The 13,123-nt window shown below is 47.7% G+C and overlaps 1 long non-coding RNA gene across 1 annotated transcript; it reads left to right on the forward strand.

Annotated features, from left to right (window-relative positions):
* The first annotated feature begins 804 nt into the window (after positions 1-804).
* On the forward strand, positions 805-3,899 carry LOC129049237 (uncharacterized). Its single transcript, XR_008512166.2, has 2 exons — positions 805-995; positions 1,345-3,899. It is a non-coding gene; the product is annotated as an uncharacterized LOC129049237 (long non-coding RNA).
* The last annotated feature ends 9,224 nt before the right edge of the window (positions 3,900-13,123 follow it).

The raw sequence follows: 13,123 nt of genomic DNA on the forward strand, positions 1-13,123 counted from the left end.
CATCATGGCTGCTGGTGGGGAGTGGATGGGAGTGGGAACAGCATTAAGAGGAAGGCCAGTGATGAGGCGGGGACAGTGGTCCAGGAGGAAGATGCAGGTGGCCTGGACCAGGGGGCACACAGTGAGCCACGTGTGTCAGGCAAAACCAAGAGGGCTTAGTGAGGATCTGGATGCACAGTCATTCGATATAGACTCAACTCTGCCCCTCCTATTCAGCACCTGTATGCACTTATGGATGGGAGAAGAGTGTTGGAGGGAGAAAGTACATGTTCTCATAGGGATGCTGAAGAACAGATCAGAAGACCCCTGGCTTCAAATTTTGACTTTTTCATTGCCAGATCCCGAGAGAGTAACTTCGTTTCTTTGTGCCTCTGTTCCTTCCCCTGTAAAATCAAGGCCCCAACATGCACTTCATAGGTCGTTGTGAGACGGGGACAACAGCACCTGCCCTGGCTACCTCCTAGGGCTCTTGGGAGACCCAAATGAGTTGTTAATCCTTCAAAGACAACACAGATCACGTTGCTGGGCTGATGTCATTGCTTTTGTAAAGCAGGTCCCTTGAACAGATTCTCCCAAAGCAGTGACTTTAGGAGCATCTCGAAGGCGACAGATTCCAGTTGTTAAGGCTACCATGAAATAGCAGAAGACTCTGGGAAGCAGCGTGCGACGAGTGGCAAAGTAGCCCCTAAGGGTCTTTCTTCTGTGCTCGTCCCGCCCCCTCCGGCGTGGGCCCCGCCCCGACTAAGCCCCACCCAGGCGCCGCCCCCGATGTTAGCGCAAGCCACGCCCCCTCAGCTCCCAGCCTTCTGGGTCCGAGGCTCCCACCTGCGCTAAGCGCTTGATACCAGGGAGGGAATGGGAGGACGCTTGCGGGGTAGGGAGGCGGGGGCTGGAAATTGGCAGGGTGAGAACTGGGGAAACTAGTCTGGGACGCAGCCCTCCTTGTACCCCTTCTTCATTCACCCCCTTGTTGAGGCCCTTGGCTTTTGCATAATGTAAGTACTTATTTAATGCGTGTGCTGGCTCGAGAGCTCTGCATTTGTCTTTCTGTCCTTCATATGCCAGTGTACCTCTGCCTTGTGTCTGTCTAGGTGGGAGCTCCTGGAGAGGAGGGTGCTTCCCAGCAGTTCCTGTTCGACCCCCAGCCCCAGGCCAAGGGCACAGAGAGAGAGACAGAGAGGCTGGGGCTGCGGTGGGGGTGGGGAGGTGGGAGCTGGGGCGGGGCGGGGGGAGCGCGGGGGAGGAATGAGAGCACCATATGACAGGCTTGTGGAACCACATCTGATGCCAACTTGGATGCTGTCCTTTTTCTCCAATAAAAGGAACTTTTCACTTGTTTTTCAGACACCCTTTAAAAAAATGTATTTAAAGAGGCTGGTTCCTATCCATCCGACTGGAGGCATCTCAGTGCAAGAGCAAAGCTAAGTCCTGCACACACACCTCCCCTCCTCCTCATCCTTCTCCTCCTCCTCCTCCTCCTCCTCTCCCCCCCCACCCCAGGTTTTCCCGAATGTACCTACTCCGGTTACAACTAGACGCGGCCCCTCCCCCACCTGCCTCCCCCCCTTCCTTCCCTCGATCGTGGAGGGAGCGTTCTCTGTGCCTTCCCAAGTCCCCGTGGGGGACCTTCTATGTTGGAGTGGGGTGAGGGGGGGAGGGTCATATAACGAAGGCCAGAAAGAACAAATTAGATAATCAAAAGAATTATAGTAATTGCTTTCACTTTCTCCCGCCCGCTCAGCGGATTCCCTCCCCCGCCCCTCCCCTGATTTTTCTGTCTGTCGGGAATACTCGGTCTTTCCGACCCCCTCCCCTCCCCCAGGTTCCTCCTTTCCTCTCCCCTTGCTCGCGCGTTCTCTCTCTTCCTCCGTTTTCTGGTGTGCTGGAACGTTCAGCGGAATATGATGAATGATCACCTGTCACAGCTTGTTTATTATAATGCAGGCAATCAATTACACATCCCCAACGCTGGCCGGCCCGCAGGAAATTTATATGCTCAGCACAAACCAATGTGAAAATGGAATCTCATTTGCCAAATGTCTTTCTCCCCGTACAGCACGATGATTACAGTCTGTGTTTGTTTCAACAGTCGTGTACAACTGACAGTGCCATCATTTACTGCCTGGCTCAGGTCACGTTACTCTAAGGCTTTATTTATTGTGTTACCAAGGGCAGCACAGGAAAAGGACAAGGGTGTCTGTCAGGGATGGCACCGTGTTAAAAAGTGGGCGTGCAAGGGCCGCATTCCCGGGCAGCCGCTGCAACCTCAGCCCCTGGGCCCTTACCTCCGCAGCGTTTCCCAGCACCCAGCTACCAGACTCCAAGGCCCCAGCCGGGAGCCAGCTCTCGGTACCTGGAGCTCCACAGGTCCCAGAATCCGGGTGGATCAGAGTTCAAATTCTGGTTCTGCTACTGTCTAATTGCGTGCTGCACGGACTCAATCTCTTCATCTGGGAAATGGGAGTAATAGCCCTTGGCAGGAATGTTGTGATCTCTGGGATGTCAGATATGTTGATGAATGTTAGTTCCCGGGACTTCAGAAAGAGGTCCCGTTGGAAGAGATGTGAATTGGAATTCACATCCTATATTAAAATCTCCCCCAATCTTCACCTCTGAGACATGGCTGTCTCAAGACTGTTTTGTTTCCCTTCCTGGTGGAATTTTGCACTTTTATGTCCTGTGTAGCAGCAGGTAGTGTGGCTTTGAAAAAATAAAATGGCCACCTTGCTCCGCTGTTCTTTCTTTGTTAAAAAAAAAAAAAAAAGGCATAGCAATCTTGACCTTTCTAGCTGTGTGACCTCAGGCCAGTCAATCCCTCCTCCTCTCCAAGCCTCGGATTCCTCCCCTGAGAAGTAAAGAAAGTAACTCCTAAACTGCCTCCCTAGGCTTGCCGGCAGGATCCAAGGTGTCCAGAGATGTTAAAAAAAAAAAAAAAAAAAAAAGCCCAGTAAAAGGGAAAGTGAGGCAGTCACTGCTGAGTGGCATCCTGTTTTCAGGAGTTCTGGTTGGTCCCCAGAGTTCTGCTACACAAAATGTTGACCCAAATTTGTACCCCACAACACTTGGTGTCAAGTGGGAGCTCAGAAACTGAGGGGCAGGCAGATGCTTTTATGTGTATTAGGTTGTCTTTTATTGTATTGTATAGTTCCTTTTTTTTTTTGAGATGGAGTCTTGCTCTATTGCCCAGGATGGAGTGCAGTGGCACGATCTTGGCTCACTGCAACCTCCACCTCCTGGGTTCAAGCAATTCTCCTACCTCGGCCTCTCAAGTAGCTGGGATTACAGGCACGTACCACCATGCCTGGCTAATTTTTGTAATTTTAGTAGAGACAGGGTTTCACCGTGTTGGCCAGGCTGGTCTCGAACTCCTGACCTCAACTGATCCACCCACCTCGGCCTCCCAAAGTGCTGGGATTACAGGCTTAAGCCACCGTGCCCAGCCTGTACTATATATTTCTTTATTATTTGACACGTGTATTTGTTTAATGGTCCTCTGCTCTGCCAGTATGGAAGCTCCAAAAGGAAAGATACCAGATTGATCTTGATCACCTCTGCCTCCCCAGCACCTACCCTTCCTTGGCACATCGTAAGTGTTCGGTAAATATTTGTGGCTTTAATGGATGAATGAATGAATGACTACATGGCTAAACTCCATTCTAGGGCAACATCTGTGGTGCAGTGGGTGGGCCCTAGTGAATGGATATTTAAAGGATATCTTACTATTCCTCATCTCCACAGGGTCAGGCTGTGCCACATCCACCCGGCCTTGCCTGGGGTCATTCATCCTACATGTACTCAGATCATGTGAACTGGTGACGGGCCACACATGTGCCTGCCTGGAGACTCCTATTCACCCTTCAGATCAATATCCCCTGAATAAACTCCCAGTCACTCTGGCATCCCATGTTGGTTTGTAATCTCTGCCTCTCTCTAGACCATTTGGCTCCTATGCACAGGCAGCTATGCCTTTTTCACATTTGGATCCCCAAAATGCACAGTGCAGTGCCTGCCTCAAAACAAATGCTTTTCAATCAGTCAATCAATCAGTTGACATGGATCATCTTTTCTCAGCACTGATGTATGGACTACAACTTGGAATTCCATTAAAGCTCCTGGGGTCAAGAAAAAAAGTGATTCAAGTTTATTTATTTATTATTTTTTTTGAGACTCTCATTCTGTCGCCCAGGCTGGAGTGCAGTGGCACCATCTTGGCTCACTGCAACCTCTGCCTCTGGGGTTCAAGCGATTCTCACTCATGCCTCAGCCTCCCAAGTAGCTGGGAAAGAGCCAGCACACCCAGGCTAATTTTTGTATTTTTAGTAGAGATGGGCTTTCCCCATGTTGGCCAGACTGGTCTCGAACTCCTGGCTTCAAGTGATCTGCCCACTTCAGCCTCCCAAAGTGCTGGGATTACAGGCATTTAATCACTGCGCCCGGGTGAGCCACTACACCCGGCCAAGTTCATATTCTAAAAGTGAAACATTAATGCTGCATTGTGTATTTTTTGGTCAAGTGCTTCAGATGTGTGGAAGGAATTTCTTTGTATAAATGCAATTATTCGTCACCACGATGATGATTATAACGAGGGTGACTGTACAGAGCTGTGCCTCCCCAGCAAGCATGGGCTGGGCAGGGCCGGGTATTCCCTTCGCTGACTTGCTTCACTAGTTGACTAACAGACCTTATTCCCGGGCCTGAGCTGATGATATCCTGCCAACACCAGCTTCCCAACATGGAGGGGACGCAAGAGCGAGCGCCATGGGATCCTGGGGGAAAAGCAGCCTGTGTTTGCTGCTGCTTTGACAGTTGAGGCTCTGAGAGGGACTGGCAAACAATGGGAAATGAAACATTTGAGTGGTTGCAAAAAATTCCATGGGAAATCCCCCCTGGTGGTATTTATGTGCGACGGCTGTGACAAGGAGAGCGCAGGGCTTTCGATTTCAAGGGTTCCTGAGTAGACCACAATGGCCTTCCGAGACGGCAATCCCCGGGAACAGCTCTCTCGGCCACAAAAGGCCAGTTTGTCTGTCCAGGGAAGATCTGGCCCCATGCATCAAGTTGGCCATGAGCTGCAATGGCTTGTTTGGGGCATGACCCACATTTATAGGGTCTGGGCCTCTGAACCTTCTGCTCCTAAGATAGATCTATCTCAGTTGTCCCTCTGGTTTTCCCAGGCCTCAAGGACCTGGGGGCTGATAGGGGCTGAGGGGTTTTCCTCGGGCTCAGCCTCCATTTGCAGAACTGTGGGAACCTCAGCCTCCATCAGACCCCTCCCCATTTTCTGGTCAGCATGTGGCCTCCTCTTGTTTCCTCCATTCCCATTGGTAATGGGCATTTATTTAACTTCTACTCCCCCTCCACTCTCATTTAGAAAAGAAAGTGAACTGATATTAACCAATCCTTGTTTTGCCTTCTTTAACACTAACACATATGCAAAATAGTCACCACTATTGACAATATCTTATTGCTGCTGTGATATATGTGTGTATATGTACAGATCTGCTTGAAGGTAAGCTTTATATAGATTTTTAGAGATACTCGGTAAATGAGAAAATGGAAACTGAAAGAGGTTAAATAAACTGCCCATGTGTATTGGTCATGAGGTTTCAGTTGCAAAGTGACAAAATCCTGACTTAGATGAACTTAAACCAGATGGAAAATGTACATTGTATTATTTGAGAAGCAAGGTCTGGATAAGCTTCAGGCATGGCTGGATCCAGGCCCTCAATTAAGTCTTTAGGAATTTCCCTCTCTCTAGCTTTTTGGCTTTGCTTTTCCCTGTACTGGTTTCATGTTTAGATTGGCTCACTTCACCTGTTTTAGATCTTTCCAGAGTCAAATCCAGCCTTTTTCCTGGTTGCCTCCATAAAAGTCCCAGGGTTAGCTTTAGTGTGCTCTGATAGATTCACCTGCCCATTGCTGAAGCAGTGACTCTGGCAACAGGGATGGACTGATCTAAGTGCCCAGGTTCCAGTCACTGCTGAAGCCTGGCCAGACCACCTGGACAGAGTAAGAGTGAGTGATTCCCCCAAAGAAAACTGGGGTGCTCTTACCAGAAGAAGGAGGAATCGACAAAAAGACTTGATGTCCTAAACTCCCGTGTCACACTGTCACTAATGGGCAGGCACACCCGTACAGCAGCTCCTCTGCATCTTCATGCTGCTGGAGACCACCACCGGGACCACCTCCCTCCTCCATGCTCTGTCCTGCCCTGTGCCTCCAGCCCCGCCCCTGCTGCAGGAATTCACTCTAGTCAGTAGTTTTCAAAATGTGCAGGAGGGAGGAAGCCAGTAGAAGAGAGCAGGTGGCTGGGTGACCTGTGGCTTATGGGATTCCCCTCCTCTATTTCAACCATCCAGCAATTCTTGTGTCTCTTCGTAGATTCAGTTTCCTTGTACACTTTTATTTAAACAAAGGACACCCCAGATTTTTTAAACTTGCAAATCAGCAATTTTTCTGGAATCTGTGTCTACTTACCCTAAATTAGGGAACAATAGCTCAGAAAGAGGCAGGAAACTGACAACACGTCAAATGAGTGCCAAGTGGATCTGAGAAACCACACCTCCCGATTCCCATCGCTTGCCCTTTGCACCCGCAGCCTTGCAGATGGGGTCAAGATTTGTGGGCTTCTGATTTATTGGCCAAGGATGCAAACCTTAACATGTAAGTGGAGCAGCTTCCCAGAAAAGAGAAGGAAGAGGATACCTTTGCACAGTTTTTTTCTAGTCTCTGGGTTCCGTGCCCCCAGGGCAGGCAGCCTCTGGGGACTCCCTGGAGGTAGGATCCTGCCAGAATGGAGAAAAACACCCCGATTCCTGTTACTCCCTTCTGGTCCTGGGAGCTTACATCACCATTCCAGGAGAACTTACATGAGCAAGCCATGTGCTTCCGTTTAGGAGGATGTTTACAAACCACTGTTCTGTCCTCTGAGTGTCTGGAAAGCTGGTGTCTGTGTACCAGGCCCTGCAATGCATTTCAAACACAGCTTTCTGCTGCACTGATCAGTGCTAATCCTCATAGCTAACCTTTCTGAGCACTTCCAGCATTCCTGGAACTGTGTGCTAAGTGCTTGACGTGTATCGTTTCATTGAATCTTCCCAACAACCCAATACCATAGTTAGCAGTATTATTTTCATTTTATAGCTGTAAAAAAACGAAGGTGCAGAAAGGTGAATGAATTTATCTCAGGTCCATCAGCCAGGTTCAAACCCAGGCAATCAGAGTCAAGAGAATGAACTAGATGCTACGGTACATTGCTACGCTTAGATGCACCAGGAAAGCTTTGGACGAGGAAGATGTAGGTTGTTGCCAGCACCTATGCACGGACAGACAGAAAGTCCTCTGCTTCCTTCAGGCCCTTCCTTCCACTTCCCCGGGGCTTCCGGCTGAGCCTGCATTTTTCTTGACTTCCCCCTCTTGCCTGACATTTTCAGCAAACACACACAGGGGATTACGGGGAGAAAACTATCATATTACCAAGTGGACATGGCTCCTAAGGTGCCAACTGAACACAGGTAAGTCGGGTAAGGAAAGGCACACAGTCTCATTACTTAGACTACCTCGCAGCCGGTTATTGAATTAGTGTGATTCTTAACATCTTCAACTTGGATCTCCTCCAGGCCAGCCAGCTGGTGCATTCAGTACAACTCAGCTCGCCTTAACTCAATTAACTAAGCCAGGCTGAGCCGAGCTGAGCTGAACTCAACAAGTTTTTCTTAAGCACTGAGCTGGCTGCAGAGGGGAAAAAGCAACAAAGGAGAGCAAGACGCTGACTTGGCCCTTAAGGAGTTGTCTTGCGTGCTTAGTGGATAATACGGTGCCGTATTTTCTAAGTATCACCTTCATGGTTTTTGCCATACCTGCGCTCCCTCTGTGCTATTATTTACTTCATATTTTTCTTTAAACAAATTCACTTCCTTTTTCAAACTTTTTTTTTTAATTATTGAGATGAAGTTGACATACCGTAAAATTAACCATTTGAAAGTGAATCTTAGATCATCATGCTCATCTGAAGAAAAAAGTAAAAATAAAGTGAATTCAGTGGCATTTAGTACTTTATAGTGTTGTGTGACCATCACCTTTATCTAACTCCAAGACATTTTCATTACGTCAAAATGAAACTCCATAACCTTTAAGTAGTCACGCCCCATTCCCTCCTCCCCAACAACCCCTGGTAACCATCAAGCTGCTTTCTGTTTCTATGGATTTATCTATTCCGGATGTTTCATATAAGTGGAATCCTACAGTATCCTTGTGGTTCTGGCTTATTTTACTTAGCATAATATCTTTAAGGTCCATCCATGTTGTAGCATGAATCAGTGCTTCATTCCTTTTCATGACTGAATAATATTCCATTGTGTGGATAGACACAACTTGTTTACCCACCTACCCATTCATTGATGGACATTTGAGCATTTCCATCTTTTGGCCATTGTGATTAGTGCTGTTAAGTAAGTTTAGTTTAGTTTAGTTTTTGAGATGGAGTCTTGCTCTGTCTTCCAGGCTGGAGTACAGTGGCATGATTTTGGCTCACTACAACCTCCACCTCCTGGGTTCAAGCAATCCTCCTACCTCAGCCTCCCAAGTAGGGATTACAAGTGTGGGCCACCATGCCTAATTTTTGCATTTTTAGTAGAGATGGGATTCCTCCATGTTGGCCAGGCTGGTCTCAAACTCCTGACCTCAAGTGATCCACCTGCCTTGGCCTCCCAAAGTACAGGGATTACAGGCATGAGCCACCGTGCCCAGCCCAAACAAGTTTACTTTAAAAGGAAATTCTACATCACTACAGTAAATGGGAAGCCAATATTTTTATAATACACAATAAAATACGTACATAACTATTAGAAGGAAAAATTTCACCTTTGTATGTCATAAAAATCATCCTGTGAACTATCAGATGCAATCGTAAAAAGGGTGGGCTCAGGGAGTGGTCGGACTTGAGTTCAAATCCTGAGTTTGCCATCTGTGTGACTCTGGGCAAGTGTCCTGTCCTCCCTGAACCTCAGTTTCTTTATTTGTAAAATGATAAGATTTAATATTCCTTCCTCCTATAGTGGTTATGGGAATTAAGATCATGAGTGGCCTGGCAGAGTGGCTGCCACCTGTGATCCCAGAACTTTGGGAGGTCAAAGCAGGAGGATGGCTTGAGGCCAGGAATTCAAGACCAGCCTGGGAACATAGCAAGACCCCATCTCTACAAAACGTTTTAAAAATTAACTGTGCATGGTGGCACACACCTGTGGTCCCAGCTACTTGGGAGGGTAAAGTGAGAGGATCACTTGAACCCAGGAATTTGAGGCTGCAGTAAGCTATGATCGTGCCACTTCACTCCAGCCTGGGCTTAATAGGGCAAGACCTCATCTCTAAAAAATAATATTTTAAATAAATAAATAAATAAAACCATGTGTAAAGTGTTAGAATCATGCCAGGCACATAGCAAGCCCTTCGACACACAAAAGCTGGTGGGTAAAAATACAGGTCATACACCCACTAGCGGTCAATATATTAGCAGCTAACAAAGTAAATATTTGTTGTGTGCCAGAAACTGGGTGAAGCACCTTCCAGGTGTTATGTCATCTTCTCAGGGTTCTAAGAGGCAAATATTATTATCCCCATTTCATAGATTGGAGAACAGAGGCAAAGAGAAGTGGAGCCAGTAGTCAAAATTTCATGAAAGTTTAGGCCGGGCACGGTGGCTCTCGTCTGTAATCCCAGCACTTTGGGAGGCTGAGGTGGGTCGATCACCTGAGGCCAGGAGTTCGAGACCAGTCTGGCCAACGTAGTGAGACCCTGTCTCTACTAAAAATGCAAAAATTAGCCAAGTGTGGTGGTGTGTAGTCTTAGCTACTCGGGAAGCTGAGGCAGGAGAATTACTTGAACCCAGGAGGCAGAGGTTGCAGTGAGCTGAGATCATGCCGCTACATTCTAGCCTCGGCAACAGAGCGAGACCCCGTCTTGAAAAAAAAAAAAAAAAGTTCATACAGTGCAGGACTTGAATTCCAGGGAAGTTAAACAACAGAATGAGAAGTAACTAAGAATCACCTCCAGCGGAAAGTGGCCCCGGGGCAGGGGTGATCCATTGCAAAATGGCTTCCTGAGCCCCTGAGGTCCAGCCTGGGCAGTGGCAGTGCGCAGCAATCCTGGCCCAGTGGCTCTGTCCTTCTTGGATTCCTTCCAGCAGTGTCTCTTTATCAAGTCGCTCTTTCTTGGGTCTGCCAAAACTAGGCTCCCTGAGAGACTGCTCTCAGCCTTCACATCTTTTCTAGTTGATATCCCTCTAGCAGTTAATGGCCTCACCTGCCCTTCCTGTATTCCACCACCCAAAGACAAATCCAGTGTCCCTAAAACGTCACCTGTGCTCTGCGATCTCTCTTACTGGTTCCACGCTGCATCTGAGCCCTCGAGACTGCCACACAGCCTCTTACTAATTATCCACCCTGGTGCAAAAATTAGCACGTCTCAGGTTCACATATATCCATTATACCTTCACCGATAGGGATGCAGTCTGCATAATTCACAGTTTTAGTCTGCATGGGGAATCCTGTCTCACCCATTGGCAACACTAGCATGGGGGTTGTATTAGTCTTCTAGGGCTGTTGTAACTAAATCACACAAACTTTGGGGGTTAAAACAACAGAAATTTATTTTCCCATGGTTCTGGAGGCTGGAAGTCTGCAATCAAGGTGCAGGCAGGGCCAGGCTCCCTCTGAAGGCTCTAGGGGACGATCCCTCCTTGCCTTTTCCAACTTCTGGTGGCTCCTAGAATTATTATTTATTTTATTTATTTATTTTTTGAGACAGAGTCTTGCTCTGTCGCCAAGGCTGGAGTGCAGTGGCGCAATCTCAGCTTACTGCAACTTCTGCCTCCCAGATTCAATTGATTCTCCTGCCTCAGCCTCTCGAGTAGCTGGGACTACAGGCGTGTGCCACTATACCCAGCTAATTTTTGTATTTTTAGTGGAGACAGGGTTTCGCCATGTTGGCCAGGCTGGTCTCAAAATCCAAACCTCAAGTGACCTGCCTGCCTCGGCCTCCCAAAGTGCTGGGATTACAGGCATGAGCCACCGCACCCGGCCGGCTCCTAGAATTCTTTGGTTGGTGGCTGCATCCCTCCAATCTCTGCTCTGTCTTCACGTGGTCTGCCTCATGCATTTTTGTGTGTCCTTTTCTGTCCCTCGTAGGACACTTGCCACTGGATTTAAGGCCTGTCCTCATTCAGGATGATCTCATCTTGAACCTGGCCTAATTACATCTGCAAAAACCCTATTTCCTAATAAGATGACATTCTGAGATTCTGAGTGGATATGAATGTTAGGGGACACTCTTCAACCCCCTAGGTGGGGCTTCACATAGAAGAGGTGCCTGGTAGTCTTTATAACTGGCTTATTGTATATTTCAACACCCTGGACACACACATAAAAATGTTCTTCTCTCAAGACAATTGTCAACCACATTCTTGCCAATCTCCTTTTCCCAGTCCTTTGTGGCATCATGAACAGAGATCCTGTAACTTTCTGGCCACTTCCCAATATTGAAAAGGCCAAGCCAGTTCACTTTATTTATTTAGAGACAGAGTCTGGCTCTGTCACCCAGGCTGGAGTGCTGTGGTGTGATCTCAGCTTACTGCAACCTCTGCCTCCTGGGTTCAAGTGGTTCTCCTGCCTCAGCCACCTGAGTAGCTGGGACTACAGGCAAGTGCCACCATGCCCGGCTAATTTTTGTATTTTTAGTAAAGCCGGGGTTTTGCCATGTTGGCCAGGCTGGTCTTGAACTCCTGGCCTCAAGTGATCTACCCACCTCAGCCTCCCAAAGTGCTGGGATTACAGGCGTGAGCCACCATGTCCAGCTGCCAGTTTACTTTAAAACAGCCACCTAGTCCCCATCTCCTAACTCAGGTTTGACGCACAGCCTGAGGAAACTGGAGAGGACCTGGCCACCTTTTGCTTCCTTCTCCCTGTGTTTCTGGCTCCCAAAGTACACCAAGGAGGAGGATTTCATGGGCAAACAAATTTGGCTAACGCTGCATTAAACCAAGTTACCCAGATGTCTCTACTTTAGTGTCAGTTGATGTGTGAATGTCCATCCAAGAACAGGTGGTTTCCAAACTTCTTCAGCCCAGGACACTATTTTTCCACAGAACATCCTACCTCCCTAGTGTTCCCCAGAGCACACTTTGTGAAACACCACATAAAAAGTACTGCCAAATATAAAGTGTATCCACAACTATTACGTTTGCATAGCAATAGAAGATGAGTTTTTGAGTAAACACAGCAACTGTGGAACAGTTTTGTGATTTATTCAGAAAACTGGCTCCAAGATCGCTGTGGACAAGACCCAACTTGGCTGGGAGATTGCAGTCCCTCAGTAGAACCACGTGGACAGTGAAGCTGGCCGAAGTTTACTCTGAGAAAGGATCAGAGACTGAAATTGCTCTGATTTTCCTAAACCCAGCTTCTGTAGTCAGGAAGAGGTAACTGTCATGTTTAAAGGCAAGTACTTTCAGGAAAAATTTGCATGATAGTGTGGTCCTATAAGTTATGCAATTCTGTTGTGCTAATTCAATGATAGGGACTCGGCAGATGATAATAATATAATAATAAGAGAAAAGATAGAATTAACAAATGCAAGTGACAGGCAAAGCCTTGCCTTCTTCTTCTGGTGTAGATCTGGGATCCGCCCAGTAATCTCGGCTCCCAAGGGCCTCTCAGCCTCAGCCATGAGTCTAGTATCTAAATATCCATTGTTTTCATATCCTACAACCTCTAAAAGCCGACCGACTTCAGCTGGTCCTCAGCTGGACAATTGGCAACCTCTTCCAATGCTGGAGAAAACCAGGCTGCCCTGGACTGATGGGGAGAAATTGACTAGCTCCCAACTTAGTGTCTTCCTAAGGATTTCCAAGGATAATTTCTTACCATTGTCTGTTCTCCCTAGAAGCTTTTTTTTTTTTTTTTTTTTTTTGAGACAGAAATCACACCACTGGAGTGCAGTGACTCGATCTCTGCTCACTGCGGTCTCCGCCTCCCAGGTTCAAGCTGTCCTCTCACCTCAGCCTCCCGAGTAGCTGAGACTACAGGCATGCACCACCATGCCCAACTAATTTTTGTATTTTTGGTAGAGA

The sequence above is a fragment of the Pongo abelii genome, chromosome 10 (assembly GCF_028885655.2).
Source record: "Pongo abelii isolate AG06213 chromosome 10, NHGRI_mPonAbe1-v2.0_pri, whole genome shotgun sequence".
Lineage (NCBI taxonomy): Eukaryota > Metazoa > Chordata > Mammalia > Primates > Hominidae > Pongo > Pongo abelii.